At 57.0% G+C, this 18,505-nt stretch overlaps 1 long non-coding RNA gene across 4 annotated transcripts in view; it reads left to right on the top strand.

The window, feature by feature from the left end:
• The first annotated feature begins 985 nt into the window (after window positions 1-985).
• The window catches only part of LOC116577109, a 161,852-nt gene continuing 144,332 nt past the window's right edge, over window positions 986-18,505 (top strand). For all 4 annotated transcript variants that reach the window (XR_004280389.1, XR_004280387.1, XR_004280391.1 and 1 more), the window contains exon 1: window positions 986-1,538. This is a non-coding gene — a long non-coding RNA (uncharacterized LOC116577109). The remainder of the gene's footprint in view (window positions 1,539-18,505) is intronic.

The following is an 18,505-nucleotide window of genomic DNA, read 5'->3' as shown; positions in this document are numbered from 1 at the left end:
TTTATACAAGACCCTTCCCCTCCTCTCCAGGGAGTCCCCCCTTCCTTCTTTTATACCCTCTTGGTTTCTTCCACACAGCCAGCTGTCTGCCTGCCTTTGTTGTTTTGTGTTTTGTGTGTCTCTTTGTTTGGCTACTTCCTAGCCATTTCTTCCAGACTCCTTTCAGACACCAGCCCTCTGGACGCCTTGGCTCAGGCCGGGAGGCACAGCTAGGTGCCCTGGTCCACAGAGTTACAGCAGGGTCGCTGCCTTCTCTCACTTGAGGGTGAGCTCCTTGAGGGAGGACTCCTGCCTTTGTGCTCCTAGTGTGCGCAGGGGCTCAGGTGTTGAATGCACGAGGAAGCAGCTGCAGAAACCGAGCCCTGATGAAGTGCGTGGCAGCTCCAGAATTTTAATGGGGGAGGGGTTGGGGTTCCCAGGGTAGCATTTGGTTTTCAGAGGTGGAGACTTGAAACCAAATTTGCTTAGCGTTTAACAAAGGTAAGGAAATTACAGTTTCTATTATGGATGGGGAGATCAGCCCCCCAGCCCCGGGTGCAGGCGGGCCAGCAAAGAGTGTGCTCCCCTCCCTCTACAGCCCACTGGAAGCGGACTCTAATATCCCGCGTGTCGGGTGAAGATTCCGAGGAGATAACGGAAAACACGTGATAACTCGGGGGCAGGCTGGGACTGCGACCTTGCTGGGCTTGTCTGACTCCAGGGCTCCCAAGGTTTGTCATCCCGGGCGGCATTTAACCTAACGGAGTTGACGGAGAAACCCGCGAGGGAGCACAGCTATTTGGGGCGGACCCCAACCTTTCCTACAGCGGTTCTGCATCTGCTGTGACTAGGCCGAGGGAACTACACCTCCCAGGAAGCAGTGCGGCCCCCTGGTTGCCCCCACCCCACGCCCCGCCCACATCGCCCCGCCCACACCTCCCCGCCCCGCCTCCGGCCGGCCGGTATATAAGGCCAGAATGGCCCGGCCGCCAGCAGAGCGCGGAGGCAGCGCGGGAGCGGCGGGGGTTGCAGGACCCCGGAGGAAGCGGCGGACACGGCGGGCTCCCGCGGCCCCGCACTTCTCCCTCCCGCACTCCTCACCCGCGGCGCCCACCCCTATGGCGCCCGGGGTTCGCGGCCCCGCGGCCGAGCGCGGAACTGCCCTGGGCGCTTTCCCGGGCTTGGCACGGAGGATCCCCGCGGGGATCTCAGGGCTCGCGCGGGCGATGCGCAGCGAAGAAAGACGGGGAGCTGTGTTCGTGCCGGGTGCCGTGGAGCGCCAGGAGGCGGGGTGCGCTCGCCGCCGCCCACCCCCCAGGTCGGGGTGGGGATGCTGGCAATTGGGAACCTCCGCGGCGAGGTCCCGTCATCTCCGCGGGGCCTGAGCGCAGAGCCCGGGGCTGCTGGCGCTTTGGCCTTGGATGGAAAGTGGGGAAGGGCTCCGGACCCCTAACGTGGATTACTTGGTGTGTGTCAGCCGGGCTCAGAAGACCCACGACCTCGTCTCCATGCTTGGATCGATTCATTCTACCTGTAGCGGTCGGGTCGCTAACCTGCAGGTAAGTTTCCCGGCAGGATTCCAGGGAGGAGGTTCGAGTTGACTCGCCTCCCCCACCCCCACCCCTCCACCCCTGTCCTCCCTCGAGACGCTCCCTGAAGGTCTCGGGTTTGGACTGAATTTTCTGTTCTTGTATTGACATCTCCGCAGAGGGCATTTGGCCATCCCTCTGCCTCCGGGCGGAGCCGTTTGGCCCTGGTCGCGGTGGTCAGCGTTCCTCCCGGGCGTTCGGGGTCAGCGCCATCCGGCCCCCGACGCCGCCAAGCCGCAGGCTGCCCCGTGGGACAGACCCTCCGCCGGGAAAAGGCCCCTTGCCCTTACCTCTGCCCTTGTGGCTCTCCGGGCCCGTTACTTCGGGAGCGGTGCCGCCTTGGCGAGCTCCCGGTCTCTGCTCCGGGGCGACCCAGAATGTGGCTGGGGCACCGCGCCTCTCACCGTGGGGGTGGGGGCTGGGGCGTTTCTGGACGTCCCTGTCGCCTGGCCGGCTTTGGGGGAGAGGCTGTGCGGCAGGGCCACCGGTGGTGGTGTGGGCAAGGCTTTCTGAGGGGTGGAGATGGAAGGATTTCTGTCCACTGCGGCCACCGCGCCTCTACCTGATCCCTCACCAGCCGGCCGCCCCCCGCACCGCCCCCCCCCCCACGGCCCCAGCAGTCTGTTAATGGAAGGCGTTCAAGGCCAGCGTGGGAAGGGGGCTTGGTCTTGCTCCCTGAACTAAAAGCAAACGGCTTCAGTATCCGTAGCTTTGTCCTTTCCTTGTCCTTTTGTGTTGGCGCTCTTGGGGGGCGACTCCATGCCTGTCACTGAGTAGGCCCTGAGCAAGTGTTTGTTGAGTGAATGACTGAGCTAGTGGTCTTGATGTACAGGTAAACTGGGGTCCTCCTTTACCTCCTCCCTCCTTGCTGCTTGTCCTCAACTCCAGAAATCCCCCGCCTCCCTCCCCCAACGCCTGCTGGAAGATGGCTTCCTGGAGATGCTTTCCCAGATGCGGGATTCCCTTCCTTCCCCACAACCCTATTGGCAGCCTGTTGGTGATGACCTATTTCCTGCCCAAAAGCCTATCCTGCACAGACAACTTCTGGAAGCTGTGAAGGGTCTCCCTGGGGATGTTTCTCAGGGCACCATGCCTCCAGTGAGCACCTGCCTGGGGTAGGCAGGTGAGCCAGGCACCACAGGAAGAGAAAAGGTAGCATGTGTTGGTACTGTCCTTGTCCCCTGCCCACCCCCCACCCCAGCCCGTGCCTCTGGCCGCATCCAGGTCCCTGGAAATGCTCAGGTGGGCACAGCACTTTTTCCCGTGGCCGTTCCCCAACCTCTCGCCCTGCCAGCCTCCCCCCGCACAGAGGAACTCTTAAACTGTCCCAGGGTTGACCCGCCGCTCCACCTCTGCATCTCACTGGATTTTAAAAGTAATTCACACATTCTATCTCTTCTTTAGAAAACCATTAAAAAGTGAAAAGGCAGGGAAAAAAATAGCCAGTTCTGAGTGGTGCCGGCTCTCTGATACATTTCCTCACTGCTGAAACCCTGCAATGTATACAGCTTTGGATACTGTATTTTTCCTCTCAATTTTACTTGAACAATCTCCAAGTAATGATCGTATTCCTCTGCCCAAACCAGACCCTAACCTGACTGTTCCCCTCTTGTTGGACGCTAAGGTATTTCTAGATTACCTTGAGAAGTACTGCATTGGCGAGCATTTTTGCACCTATACATTTTGTCCACTTTTTGGGCTATTTCCTTTGGAAAATTCCCAGAAATCATTCTCTTTGCTTTAAGTCAGAGTCACGTCTGGACTGAAAGGAGGGCCCCTCTGGGTGGACATTTCCAAGATTGGCTGGGAGGGAGAGAGCCTCGTGTGTCCATTACTTACTGCCCCAGCTGGGAGCTGAAATCAGTAGACACGGGGAAGATGCTTGCTGGGCTAAGGCAGTGTTGTGTTCATTTCGGTTTTCCCGAAGCCAGTATTGGTGTGAGAGTCCCTTCAAGTCTGCGTCCAGGAGTACGGTGTAGATTATTTTAGCAAGGCCTCAGGGGGAGATTTAGTAAGCAGTTGGATTAAAAATGCTGCCCCCCTTTTTCGGAAAGAGAATTCACTTTTGATTTTGATGGAAATCTAGATTTACAGGAAAGTCACAAAAATAGTACATGGAGTTCCCCTATACCCTTCACCCAGCTTCCCTAAATGGTAACATCTTACACAGCCTCAGTGTGCTGGTCAAAGCCAGGGGATTAATATCGACAGAATACTTTGAACTTATCTTCTGGCCTTAACACATCTCTCCAGTTGTCCCACTAATATATCTTTTTTCTGGTCCAGAATCTAATTCAGAATATATATTTTTTAAAGATTTTATCTATTATTTGACACAGAGAGAGACACAGTGAGAGAGGGCACACAAGCAGGGGGAGTGGGAGAGGGAGAAGCAGGCTCCCCGCTGAGCAGGGAGCCGGATACGGGGCTTGATCCCAGGACTCTGGGATCATGACCTGAGCCACCCAGGTGCCTCCAATTCAGAATCTTGCACTGCAGAAAATTCTGTCTTATAAGAAAATGGGAGCTGAGAGGGATTCAGAAGATGCTCTTGCTCTCCTTTTTTAAACCCCTTTATTGAGGTGTGACTGACATGCACAAAGTTGGACAAATTTAATGTTATACGACTTGGCGAGCTTGGTAGTAAGTGGGCACCGTGAGACCTTTACCACAGTCTGGGCCATAAACAGGCATTGCCTCCCAAAGTTTCCTCCCGCCCTCTTTATCATCATTATTATTTTGTTGATAAGAACACTTACCAGAAGATCTTCCCTCTTAGCAAATGTTTAAGTGTACAATGCAGTATTGTTCACTATGGACGCCGTGCCGTCCGGGAGAACACTAGGTCTTATTCATCGCAGCAGAGTGTCTTTACTCGGGAGGTTTTAAATCGAACCTTCTTCCACTTTCGTCCCCAGGTTAACTTGCCCCTTGTCCCTCCCGAGTTAGGGCCAGCAGCGCAGCTGAGACCCATCAGGGTCTGGAGGGGAGAGGAGCCCGGACCCCGGGAATGGCAGGATCCTCTCTGTGTCCCCCTCCTTCCTACCCCCGACACCTCCCCGGGGAGTGAGTCGTTTAGTAAAAATGGGGTTATGGCCTGATCTGTCCTGACACGTCTTCCAAGGGGTAGGTGGAGTGATGACATCCGGTGTGCGTGAGAGCGATCCGCCAAGAAACCGACTCCGTGGCTGACAAGTCCAGCGCGCAGTGCCTGTGTGGGTGACTCACGGCGGCCCGGGTAGCAGGTGTGCTGGGCGGCTAAGCGTGCAGACCCACCAGAGCCTGTGTTTCCTGGTTATCTTGGCACATGTAAAGGAACAAAGGGTTCTGCTCTTCCCTCGGACCGGGTTTTAGGTATTGTCAAGCCACCAGGGGCCAGAAAGTGATCCCCCTTCTCTTTAGGGGACCAGTTTCTCCCGAGAGTGGTGAGGAGAGCCACCCTGAGGGGCTTTTGGAAGCAGCTGGCTGACCCAGAGGAAGGCTGGCCCCAGGGTCTTTGCATAAGCCAATGCCTGAGTTCGCCTTGGAGGAAGCCCAAGACAGAGGCCCTTCTCCGGCCCCTGTGGCAGAGGTCATGTTCTCTGTCACCAAGCAGTGCCAGCAAGGAGCCTGGCAGGCAGGTGGGACCCAGACTGGGGATGTTGTGACTAGTTCTGGACCAGCTTCTTGTGTCTGCACCTGCTTTGTCCCACTCCTCAGTGACTCCTTGTGGGCCCTCCCTTCTCAGGGACCTCCGGCTCCGCTCAACGTGGGCCCGGCTCAGACTCTCCACTGTTAGCTGCCCCACCAGTCCCTCAAGTTGTGGTTTGCACAAGAATGGATTGCTTGGGGAACTTGTTAACAATGAGTGTCTCAGCTGCCATTGTGCCCCTCCCCCCATCTCATGCATAGGGGCAGGGGAGTGCTCAGAGGCCTGCATTTTCAACAGGCTCCCCAGGCCATTCCTGTACAGATGGACACTTCAGGAATCAGGGAGTGGACTGACTTCTTGGCCAGCAAAAGCCCGAATTGAGCCTTTTCCCTGCTGAAGCTGCTTTCTTTTTTCTCCTCCAGGAAGCCTTCCAGGCTTACCTCCACCTGGTCTGGACCCCCACGTGTACTTGCTCCGTTTGTTGGTACACGTTTTGAAATCTGAGGCTTGCAATCAGGTATCCCTTGTACTTGGTGAGGACAGAAATGGCTGTGCTTGGGTGAATGATAAAGGATCAGCAGTCCTGGGCTTTGGGAATAAATTCGGTCCCCAGGATCGCCCCTCCTTGGGTTTGTGAGCTCCCCGGGAGCTGGAAGAAGATACCCACGATAGGCAGGCTTCTGGTTTTGTTTGTCGTGCCCAAGTAGACCGCTGCTACTTCTCTTTCTGGACATTGTCATCTTAGGCCATGTCCGCTGTCACCCTGGAGTCGGCTGGGGTCCTCCGTGGCCGGTAGCCTACCCTTCTTCACATGGGAGACGCACCCAGCACCCAGCTCATTCTGTGTCAGGAAGGGAATGGTCCTGGACGAATGTCCTCGCTTTGACCCATGCCATCGGCTGAGGATGCCCCGTTCAAAATCGCGTGCCTTGCAGACTAGGTTTGCCCCTGGAGAAAAGGTCTTCACAAAACCGATCTCGGGTGATCACATGACGTGCGAAAGCCTGGAGGTAGCATCTGAGCGGAGGAATGCTGAAAAGGCTAGTTTCTGTGGAAGCATTCTTTTTGTGGTGTGAATCATCGCCTCCTCCCGCCTTTGGTTTGTTGGTACAGGTTTTCACACAGAAGTCTTGAAACCAGGTGCTTTTTGAGTTGGTTAAGAGAGCAGTGGCTGCAGGGGGACAGATGATAAAAGTTCTGGGTCTCCAGAAATGAGTCAGACCTTCAGCCTCTCCCCTCGGGTCGGTGAATCCTCCAAGCCCCCCGTCATTTGGCAAGTGCCCCTCATGAGGGTCTGGTTGTAGTTCCGTTCCTAAAAAGTGACCTTATCTCACCTTAGGACCGTCTGTGCTTTCCTTGGACTGGCTGGAGACGCCCGAGTGGGACCGGGCAGGACAGACCATCTCCCCTGTTCCCAGACCAGGCTGGCCAGGCTGCGCTGGCCTCGTCAGCACCTGCCTGCTGAGCCGCCGGCGGACTGTTGCGATCCCTCGCCGTAGACACGTGTCACTTACCAGCACGCTCCCTCTCTCGTAACCTCTGCAAGTGCTGAGTGCCTGCTGGATGCTTTCTCTGGCGCTGCTGCCGCCCCTTGCACTCTGCTGGGGCTGGAGGCTTGGCCGGAAGCTGGCTTGATTTTGCTGCCTCTGGGGGGGAAGCTTCTGCCCTGCATTAGGTGTGGAAGGGAAAGTCTCTGACAGGCTGGCCTTTAGGCACAGCCTGTGGGTGAAGACCTCAGGAGCTCTAAGGGACAGCTGTCTTGGCAGTTGTACTTTCTTCACTGGGCTGATTTTAAAAATTTTCACCTTTTGTGACGGCGGCCAATTTTCCCAGGGTGACCATTTCTCACATGCGCGGTTAATGACAGCCGCACCGTCCTTCCGTCCGGCCACCATCCCTCTCCGGACCTTCATCAGCGCCCCCGGCTAAAACTCTGCACCTGTCCCACACGAACTCCCTGTCCCCCTCCCTCCGTCCCTGGCGACCGCCATTCTGCTCTCTTGTCTCTATGGACAGGACCTCGCGGAAGCGCAGTCGCAGTGTCTGCCTCATGTCACCGAGCATCCTGTCCTCCGGGTTGTAACCGTGTCAGGCTTTCTTTACATTTTAAGGCTGAATCGCTTCCCATGGTGCGTGGAGACCACATTTTGTTTATTCATCTGTCCGCGGATGGACATCTGGGTGGCTTCTACCTCTTGGCCACTGTGACTCACGCTGCATGAACTTGGGTGTGCAAATATTTGTTCGTGTCCCTGCTCTCAGCGCTTCTGTGCACATGCCCAGAAGTGGCATGGCTGGACCACAGGTCATCTCATGTGTGATTTTTTTCTCTCCTTTTTTTTTTTTTTTTTTTTTTTGTGGAGCCACCAGACTGTTTTTCCACAGCAGCTGCAGAATTTTACACTCCCACCAGCGAGGCGGACGCGCTCCAGCTTCCCGGCACCCCAGCCAACACGTTTGTTTCTGTTTTCGGTAATAGCCATCTCATTGAGTGTGAAGTGGCACTTTAATTTTAAAGGCAGATAAACCAGGGCGGTTAGCTTGTTTCCTGCCGGGATCTACACTCGGGATGTCTGTGACTCTCCTTTTCTCTTGGAGGAAGATTCCTCCCTGGGAGTTAAGTGCCCCGGGGAAACGAGCAGCCGTGCTCAGCCCTGGGTCTGCTTTGTACCTTAAATGGTTTGGTGATCTAGTGAGTTCTTTGGGTCCTGCTGCTTTGCCCTGGTGTTATTCAAGTGATTTTGTGTCCATTATCCCATTGGGTACCCCCCTCGACCTGGCGACCTAACCAGGTGTTATCCCCGTTTTGCAGAAGAGGCTGTCAAGGCACAGGTGGGTGCTAGGAGGCAGGTAGAGACTGGACCCAGAAGGACCAGTGCCCGACTCCTAACCTAGCAGACGCTGTGAATGGTGAGTGTTGTGGGAGGGGTGGGAAGGGTTGGGGGGTGAGGGTTGGGAAGGTAGAGATTGGCATCGCCATTGGAGAGAACTCCAGGGGGACCCTCTTTATATGGTCAGACTTCATATATGCAGTTTTCTGGCCGTGTGTGTGTGTGTGTGTGTGTGTGTGTGTGTGTGTGAAAAATTTAATTCCTTTTCTATGGAATACTTTTCCGCACAGCCATATAGCTTAAGAAATACCCTTTTGAGCACAGCAGTGCCGTGTCAGAGTTCTGTCCCGGCTCCCACGGAGAGCCCTGGTTAGCGGCTGGGTCAGGATGCCCAGCTCCCTCCTCGGGTTTTCTTCGTGAAGCCCCGTGTGAGCCCCCAAAGCTCACACTCACCTGGTTGGGCATCGGGCATCCCAAGTGCGTGTCCAGGCTTGGCAGGGTGGGGGGTTAGGTGTTTGCAGTCCAGGCTTGGCGGGGTGGGCGGTTAGGTGTTTGCAGTAAGCGGTCTAATTGGCCTGGGGACTGATTGTGGCTGCTCCACAGCTTTCTATCTCCCAGCCTCTGCGCCTTCCCCCACACGGCAGAAGGAAAGGGGCCTTCCCTCCCAGGAGCCATATGACCGTGGTTCTAGTGCATTTCGACTGATGTCATTCTGACGCCTCTTTTTAATTTAAAACGAAGCAGCAGGAAACAAAGCTCTTCTTCCTGGGTAGGGGTGACAGGACAGGATGGCTCCGAGCCTGAGGAGGCTTTCTGCTCTCTGGGAAGGGAAGGGAGGAGGTCCCTTCCCGGGACATCTGTCCACCACAGCCCCTGCCTGTGACCCTTTCTCCTCTGACTTCGCACAAGACGCGTCTCGTGGCCATAGTCACCCTGGGGGAGGCTTTTCTGAATCGAAGGGAATCTGTGGCCGCTGGCAAGCCGGGTGGGAAATTTAGATATTTGGGTTTTTAATTAAATTTCTTAAGTAGAAACCAGGGCTGTGGTTAACCAAAGAGCTGAGATGGTCTGGGTTTTGAATTCCAGCCTAACCACGGGGGTTCTCCTTTCCTGGAACTGTTTTCCTGGTCACTTCCAGGTCACCCCCCCCCCCGCCCCTTGTATTGGAACAGACGCCTTTCCTCTTTTCCAGATTCTTTCTCTCTGCCCTTGTCCTCCTGGCATCTGTAGGGCACCGACTTGGGGAACATGGCTGTGTGAACGTGACCCTGGTTTGCGGTCAGAATGGCCATTTGATATCCCGGTCTCCTACACTAGGACCTCGCCCTGTTCCTTCTGCCTCCCTGGGTAAGGGTTCAACAGACATGGTCCGCCAACCAGTGTGACACAGTTATGTCGGGAGGAGACGGACGCCAACCTGGCACAGGCTGGGAGCAGGTGGTCCGAGGCTGGCCCTTCAGCCTTCGAGGCTAGCCGTGGGTGGGTGGCTCTGATGTCAGAGGCTGAGAGACTTTAAGGAGTATCTGTAAGGAGCCAGAGCTTTGAAGGATGGAGCCGAGGTTCAGACTCAGGTCCTGGCACGTGCCCAACCCTGGGGTCGCATCCTGGCCCGGTCACCAGCCTATGTATGACACTGTGCAAGTCACTGGGCCCCTTGGGGGCTCCTGTCCTCATCCATAAAAGAAGAGCCTGTGTCTAGGTTGGATACTTTTGGTTGCAAGGGACCGAGAACCCACTTCTAACTGGCTTAAATCCCCAACTTCTGGGGTGTTCATTTGCCTGGGAAGTCTAGGTGTTGTGCTTTTGGGTGATTTGGGGTGATTTTCTCCAATGCTTTTTCTTCTTGTATTTTAATTTCCCGGTAGAAGCAGAAAGGGCACAAGTATTTGCAGACCCCGAACAGGAGAATGCTTTTTGTCTCAGCTGTCAGGAAGGCAGACCCTGCGGGAGCTCAGTCCTGGATCCATCTGTGGGGCCAGTAGGTGGGAAGTAGCGTTTGACTGTCCTGCGGTCACGTGCCTCACAGCTCATGGATGGGTGGAGGCAGCCTCCCTCCCCAGAACCACCCGGATGCATGGATGGAAAAAGTAAGGTCTTAGGAGCAGGGCGGGATGCAGAGAAACATCAGATATTTGCTATGAATGGACTGGACTACTGGATAGTCCACCAGAGTGAATAGTGGGCAGGGAAGCAGTTGTGATTCCCGTGGTCTAGCTGGGACCTAGGAGCTGTAGGGGTACAGTAATGCTCAGTGACAGGTCACAAATGGCCGAACCTTACCAGTTCTTTCCTCCTCTGAGTCTCTGATCCGGGAGTCTTATTTTTTTTTTCCCACGGCACATCATCTTGCCCCATCAGGGAGCCGGGGATTCGGCTCTCGGATCTCCAAGTCCAGCCTTGCCGGGGGTCGCCCCAGGCTGGTTCTCACTTACTGCATGAAAGACTTGTCACTGGAGTAGCAACGTGGTGCTTGCGATGGCAGCTCTCCCCTGAGATTTCTTCAAAATAGAAGGAAAACCCTTCCCCCGACGGAGCGTGCCTCCAGACTAATGGTGTTACTCCCGGTCTGCTCGCAGAGGCAGATGGGGTCCTATTCCGGTGTGAAAAGCCCAGCGATGGGAGACGGGGCTGATGGGTTTGCGGAGACTTCTCGCTGAACTCCTGTGTTTGCAGCCCAGGCAGGAGAGCAGGCATCCAGGTAGATCCAACAGAAGGCGTGTCCTGGAGCAGCCGCCCGTGTGGACTTTTTTAGATGCCTTGTTTAGATGGTGTTCTCACACACACACACACACACACACACACAGACACACACACACGTGCTGGCTTGTGCCCTGGGTCCTGGGGGCTCTGAGTTAGAGAGATGGCTCTGCTCCCTGGGCTGCTGAACTCCGGCTGGGGGCCCTCCCTGCCTGCTTCGTCCACACGTTACACAGGTGGGCTTTGTTTGGGGGAGCACTGACTCATGCTCCTGGGTCGTGTGAGCTCTTAAAGGCAGCCACGCTGCCCTGGCAGGTGCTCCCGGCTGTCCTCATTTGCCATCGCGAGGAAAACGTTCATTGTCATGGCAATAGATGATTTCTGCTCTGCAGCCGGAATGTCGGTAGCCTCTGTAGGAAGGGGGTGGGGGTTGCCGTGGAGGAGGAGAGGGGTGATCATCCTGTGTTGACGTACGTGGTAGACGCCCTACGGCCTGTGCCAGCTGCTGCATTTAGTGTTGCCACATTTACTAGATGAGGAAGCTGAGGCTCCCAGGGCTCCCTTGTCCAAAGACCGCCCACCCCGGACCTTGACCTGCCCCTGGGTCGGCACATGACTGCATCCCCCTAGCTTCTGGTCCCTCCGTGCACCCCCAGCCTCTTTCGGAGAGTGCTGGCAGTCGCACGTAGACTTGGTGACTTCTCCACGGCTCTGGCCCATCCTTGACCTCTTGCTCCCGAGGTACCCACGGGCGAGTTTAAACCAGTGTCTCCTTCTCCCTTCCCAGTGAAGTCAGTGTCAGAAAAGTTTACCCCAGATTCATGGGAAGATTCATCTACTGGAGTTTCCCGATGAGGACCTGTCAGTCACTGCTCCCCGGGATCCAGGCCGCTCTCCGAGGTCTACCTCTTCTCTCTTGCCATCTGCCCCTTCCTCTCTACAGATGTAAAATCCGGCTGGGAGACTGAGAAGCCTGGCAAGCCTGGAGTCGGGATGCAGAGGCAGCCCTATTTCGTTTTGAAACTATGATGTTTCCCTGTAGTATTGTCCTGACTCTGTTCACGGGGAGAGGCTTGTATCCCCGGCACGCGTCAACATCATCTGTCCCCTTGTTTTTGACATCGCGGGAGGGATGCTCAGTCCATGGTGTACCCAGTTGGACTCCTGGCACTTTTTCTATCTCTTGTGGTCATTGGCATTTAGAGGGATGATTCTGGGGAGGTCTAGCCTTCTCGGTAGAGGAACCTCATAAGGTTGGGTGCACCTGTTTGAGCGGGACAGGGAAGTAGGCTGGCCCACGATCAAGGCGTTTGATGGCAATGCTGGGTTGAAGGGGGTGTAACTTTCTGTTACTGGGACAGTGTTGTGTGCACTTGACTCGAGCTCAAAGCTGAGCTGAGCTTTTGGACCATACCTGTAGCAAGGTCTGCCTTTCTGATGTTCTGCTTGGAAATTGGACAGAGTTTGTCCTGGGCTGTACCAACATCGCCTCCACATGGGTTAAGGGCAGTGGAGAAATCCTTGCCCTATCTGGGCTGCACTCCCGTTTGCCACCATGCACTCTGTCCTTTGCTCAAAGAACGTGTTAACTGACGTGATTGGGCAGGTGGAGAGGGAAACTTTGTGTAGCCTTGGGGTCGGGTGGGGTGGCAGTCAGGCTGTGTCTGGTTTGCAGATCAGACCGAATGAATCTTGGATTCTTCTTCCTCCTTTTCTTGCCCCTTCTTGGCTTAAAGCCTGTGTCAGTGTTACAGAAATGGACGCACCCCATGGTTCTCTCTGCTTGGGCTGTAGTTGTCTCTACTCCGATGTCACCGGATTTAGCTGGGGATGAAAATTTCCACCTCCTAGTCACGTGGTTGTTCCCTTTGGGGTTTCTTCTCAGAGGTGATGAACCTGGGCTGCAAGCTAGAATTTGGAAAGCCCAGGACGGGGCTTCCATTGGCTTGAGTGCAGTGACCCACGTGAAAGGGCCATACGTACTCTAGCGTGCAGGCAACTCTGGGGACCCACTAGCCCCAGGAACCCTGTTGGCCCGAGAGGATGGATGGCAGCAGGGGGTTGGGGACAGGGCATGAGGTGTCCTTGGTGGTCTTTCTTCTGGGGGTCTGCAGTGGGCTTGTCTCAACCCCCTCTTCCCTGTGACCTGTAGCTACAACCTTTCCTAAGGGGGCGTGTCCTTCCCGTCTCCTTCCTCTGCTGTCCCAGGGCTTAGTCAGTGACACTGACAAGTGGAAGGGACCTAGAATGCACTAATCCTGGCCAGTGGCTGCTCAGGCTGTCCTCAAACTCACCAACAGGTGCTCACTCTCTGTTTTTCCTCTTATCCAATCTTCTCCTTGTCTGCGTATCTGTGGTGTTAACAGTCTACGCTATACCGCGGGGATTGGGTCGCAGACGTGGATTTTTCTAATTCGGTGCAATCAGAAGTGAGCCTCATGGCACCTGGCCTGGTGGCAGCTCCAGTAGAAACAGTATATACGTGGGGAGACGACAGGTCGAAGGCCCACGCCACCCTGCCGTCTTGTTGCTGTGTGTGACTGTGGGCGCGGGGCCTGTGGACTCTGCCTGGTTCATCCCGGTGCGCTGGGAAGACGGCAACACATCTTCCCTTTCTGGAAGGTGTTACGGGTCTTTGCTCCAAGTGGCCCTAGGCATTGCGTGCTTCTGTCCCTTGTGCCTAGAATTGGCGGCTCAGCCGAGAGCCCTGGTTTTGCCCACGTCTGAGTCTCCTCATTTGCCTTGTGGCTTTGGGAAGGTTCTGCTGCATCTTGGGGCCGCGGCTTCCTCCCTGCTCCCTTAGAGCACAGTCCATGGCTCTTTGATTCGTTTCGGCGTGGGGGGGGTCTCCTTTTCGTTCCCCTACTGTTTTCGGCAGAGGGCCCTGAGCGAGGTGGGCAGGAAGGTGCGCCGGAGTGTTCTGGGTGGACGCATCCCTCCCCGCTCTTTCTGTGGTACCTCTCAGCTTCCTAGGGGAAGTTCTCCATTGAACAGGAATGAAATGCAAACGCACAGCCATCTCGTGGGGCGGCCTTTATAAAACATCAGTTGTGATCGTTTGGGATGTGTTCAGAAGGAAGTTACAGTGACCTTGTACCGAGATAAGCAAGGAGAGGAGTCAATTACCCTCGCTCCCTGGCGGCCGGAGAGAATTTGATTTATGGAAAGACCCGGGGGTGTCCTGCCTCTCCCCCGCTTTCCATAGGGAACCTTGGGAGTCAAACTGCCTCCAAGGGAATGAGGGCCCTTCGCGTAGGTCAAAATGCGATTCTTTTCTGCGTGCTGGTGGTTCCTGGCTTGGCTCTGGGAGGCAGATCCGGCTCCAGCAAACACAGCCATGCCACCAGAAGCCACCAGAATTCTGCTCTGCTGGGTGGCCCGCTCTGAGGGCATTTCTGGTGCCCTTGAGGCAGAGATGCCTGGTTAGAACCTGAACTGTTCTGGGAGGGACACGTCCTCACCACGCCCCCTCTCCTTCCCGCCCTAACCTCCCTCCCCTCCTCCTAGGGGGAAAAAAAAAAAAAAAAGCATTCCCCCTTTCTGCATCTGTGTCTTTAAGAATTCCTTCCATTGTAGCCCGGGGACAGAGACCCTTCTGTGAGAGTCTGTTGGAGGCCTGTCCTCCGGGACACCCCGCCCCCCATATTAAAAGACCATCGGAACAAGCGCCCCATTCTCCTCTGGAGAGGGTCCCTCTGTCCCAAGCCAAGCGACTCTTAAGGGAGCGTTTATCCTGGGATACTCAGCTTACAAAGCCGGCTGCAGCGTCAGATAAACTCGCTCAGACCCGCGGGGAGGAGGACAAAACCCCCTTTATTTTCACCCCTGCGGGGAGACCAGTGGAGACTTTGTGCTGGAGAGCAGGGGTCTGAGCAAACAGGAGGGGTCTGTGGTGGCGCTGGTAGGGGAGAGCCTTGTGGGCCATTATCTTATCAGTTTATCTGTAGGGGAAATCTCAGCAGGGGGCAGGGGGCTCTAACTCGGCCAGAACCACCTCGGCTCACCCCTCCAGGTCCCCGAGAAGCTCTTTGGGGGGAGTCAGTCTTGGTTTGCCAGGAGGAATCCCGGGTTTCTTTCTTCAGCATGTTTGGATAGGACAGCACTCGAGCACTTGGTGGGTCAGGCCCCAGCCGTGAGAGTGTGTGTGTGTCTGTGTGTGTGTGTACATGTCCCATCATCTCAGGGTCTGTGGGCACCCCCAGCCCCCACATGTGGCGCTTGCCGTAACTCAGGTGTAGCCTTTGTTAAATGTGGAGAGGTTTTCGCGCTGTCACGTAAACCAGAAATTTCTGTGATTGGTCATCTGAATGCGAGTCTTGTTAGTTGAGCACCTACTGGGTGCTGAGCACACCTGGAGTGGAGGCCCAGAGAGGGAACGTGCTGGCCTCCCGTCACCAAGCAGTGGAGAGCTTGGGGTTCCAGCCCTGCTGTGTCTGAGCCTGGAGCCTCTGCCTGCTGCCCCACAGGAGGGCCCAGCACAGCTAAAGGGCGGGTGCGGGGAGGTGCTGAGGGTACCAGGGTCACGGCAGAAGGACGAGGCTCCCAGGCCCTCCCCTTCCGGCCTGGCTTTGGTTTGGGTTTTGTCCATGACCTCCGGCAGCTCCTCGCTCCCTTTACCCGACACTGGCTGGAAACCTGCTCCTTGGTGCTGGGACGCAAAGCAGGGCATTGGTTGGGGTCTCTCTACCCCATGCCCTCTGAGCGCTCAGCTCCCGCGTGTGCCTGCTCTGGTGGGGGGATGGCCGGGGGGCTGGAGTGGGTGCTGTCCGGCGTGGGCGGGGAGGGAGACGCCTGACTGCTGCAGCAAGCAAGCTGAGTGAAAGAACTTTGCTGGAGCCCTGGTCAAGAAGGAAGCTTCTCCACAAATGTCTGAGAGAGGGGAACCCTGACCCAGCTCCCAGTACCCCCAGCCTCAAATCTGCCTTTCTCTTCCCATTTCCCTTCCTCAGGGTGATAGACCCTGGGGGTTGACCTGTGTGTGGGAGTTGGGGAGGGGTGGGGGGAGGCTTCTGAAACTCTCAAGTCACCTCTATCCCGTCTCTGTGTGGCCCTTCCCAAGGGTGGGTGCCTGGAGGCGGTGGGGCAGGGAGGCAGGGCAGCCAGGAGGGCTTTCCCTTCAGGGCTTCATGGCTGAGTTCAGGGTCCCTGTTCACATATCACAGCTGCCAGGGCAGTCAGGGCTGGCAGCCCAGGGCAGGAGGCCTTCCCCTTGTCTGGCAGAACCTGCCATGCCCGCGGCCCCTGGCCCGACCGTGCACCTGCCTACAGGGTGAACCAGGAGGGCACCACTGGCCCCCAGTCTCTGGCGAAGTGGTAGAGGAACAACCTTGGTGAGAACTTGACCTCCTGCAGACGGACAGACAGACACCTGGGCTCTGCAGATGGACTTCCTGTAGGAGGAAGAGGTTGGGTCTGAGAAGCAGGTGCTGGGCACGGGTAGGGGTCGGGGACAGGGAGAAACAACACCCCTGCCTCAGGCAGCTGGAGGGTGGGCCTCTGCTTCCATCTCCCAGGACTGGACCGAGAAAACGAGTGTTACTGGCCTGGAGTCCCCACCAGCCCCGGGATCCAGAACATTCCCCGGGGACATTTACACGGCAATGGCAACCTGCACCAGAGGGGGCTGGCAGCAGGTGGGTGTGGATCGGGGTCATTCCGGGCAGGGCAGCGGCTTTCGTGGGTGTGCCCTGGTTATTTCTTTACCTTTGCCACAGTGTGACTCATTTCCTGCAGGCGAGGGTTCGGAGACACTCATCGCAGTGTGTAGTGGTTTGGGAGCCGCGATCTATAGGTTGGTCGTCGAAAGGAGGGCCGTTGTCTTGGACCAGGGTCCATATCCGCTTGCTCCTTCCCAGGAGAGACAGCTCAAGGGCTCACCGGGCCTCTCTGTGCCTTTGCTTATTTCGTAGCCAGAATACCGAGATGCGCGCTCCAGACTTCATCCAGCTCTAGAAGGAACGCGGTCACGTTTCCTGATGTGCCCGCGCGTGGCTCTGTGTGTCTGGGTTTGCGCACGGACTCTCTTGTCTCCCGGTTCTTCGGGCACATTTCCTTGTGTCTCAGGTCCCTCTTGCCCTGGTAGGAGGGCATCCCACCCCTCCACCCCTGCGCAGGGGAAGGTGGGACCCTTGCCATGGCCCCAGTGAGACTGTGAGCGCATACAGCCTGGCCGAGGGCAGGGGAAGGCTAGGAGCCTCCGCTTGGGCTGGGAAGTCAAGATGCTGGTCTCCTGGAGGGGTGGCTGACCTGTTGTCTCGGGCCTGTGGGGAGGTCAGCGAACAGGCAGTACCGCGCCTGGGGTCTGGGCTGGGAGCAGATGGCTGAGGACGTCGGGCCGGTGCTGTCCCTTTGTGACTTCTTTCACACCCAAGGAAAGCTGGAGGCTCGGGGTTGTTTCGGAGGCTCGGAACAGCGCACTGGGGTCTGTGTTTGGCCAGGATGACATGCGTGGCCCTTCAGCTCTCTGCTCCCACACATGGCGCAGCCCACATTTAGGCCGTGCAGAGGAAGGCCTTCTCACCGGTGATCACCCTTCCTTGGGTGCCCACATGCCCTCCCGCAGCGTGCCTGGTCGACCTCATGCGTGTGACCGGGCAAAGCGTCGGTCTACGCTTGGCTTAATCCCTCTTGTCGTGGACTTTTGCAGTGGGCGAGGGGAGCCCTCCTGGAGAGGCGCACCCTGGGAAGTGGACCGAACACCCTCCTGGTTTATCATCGTCTCTGTTAATTACCACTCCCGTGTGCTCCCGCTGCCTGCGCGGGAGGGCAGGGGCTGGGCTTTGGAGTTGCCCCCCGCAGCCTCTCTCTGGGCTCCCCCTCCACGTGCTCACACGCCGCCGGTGGGGAGGCGAAGCTGCTGGGGCAGGTTTCTCCCTCCCCTGGACATAAGCCTCCTGTTCTTGCCCTGGGGGAGGGCGACACTTAGCACAAGGGAGACTTCAGCGGGAAAGCGGGAGTGGGCGGGCTGGTGGGATAAGTGGCGGGGGTGTTGTCATGTATTAGGTCCCTGAAAACAATACGGGGTTTGTCTCGGGGGGACGGTGGTGCCTGGGGAGGCAAGCCAAGATGGGTCCGAGCAGAAGGAAAACAAGCACAGGTCTGACGAAAATGTGGTGACCCCGAGGAGCAGGGAGAAAAGCACCTTTGTTTAGGGAGGTCAGGGCAAGCGAGGGCCGGGGAGGCAGGAGAAGGCGTGTGGGGAGGACTCCCGCACTGGATGGATGGCAGCTTCAGTGTTGGGAACGTGGGCTCCTAGCGGGACAGCGAGCTCCGCTGGCAGTTTGTGGGGGTGGCCGGCCCTGATACCCTGCATCCTGGGCCAGGTTTGGGGGAGTCCATTCCTTATCCGCTCTGTTCCTTGAGGGTGACCCAAGAGAAGATCCCACATGGGAGTCTTCCTGGGTTTTTGGGAGGGAGGATGGTTAGAGGGGTCTCTCTTTTTTGGGGGCTCCTAGTGGACTACGGTCTTGCTTCCCACTTGGGCTGATTGGATGGTCTGCCGCTGAGCAGAGAGGCCCTCCGAGCCCGGAAGCAGGCCCTCTGGGATGTGGGGAGAAGGACACTCGTGGGGCGCCGCTCACCCGGCCACAGGTAGTGCCGGAGACCTCGGGTGTTGGGGGGGGTGCAGGAGGCGGCATGAGACCTTCCCAGCTGGACCGCTTCCGCCTTGCACCCTCCATGACCGACCACCCGCCTGTGCACCTTCCCGATTGCATACTCCCTGCTGCCCCCTGTGGATGGGTCTCCCCAAATCCAGTGACTCACTTCAGTTTCTAACT

Source organism: Mustela erminea, chromosome 18, assembly GCF_009829155.1.
Source record: "Mustela erminea isolate mMusErm1 chromosome 18, mMusErm1.Pri, whole genome shotgun sequence".
In the NCBI taxonomy this organism is placed as follows: Eukaryota; Metazoa; Chordata; class Mammalia; order Carnivora; family Mustelidae; genus Mustela; species Mustela erminea.
Note: the sequence above shows the minus strand (reverse complement) of the source record. Positions and strands in the feature narration are given on the sequence as shown.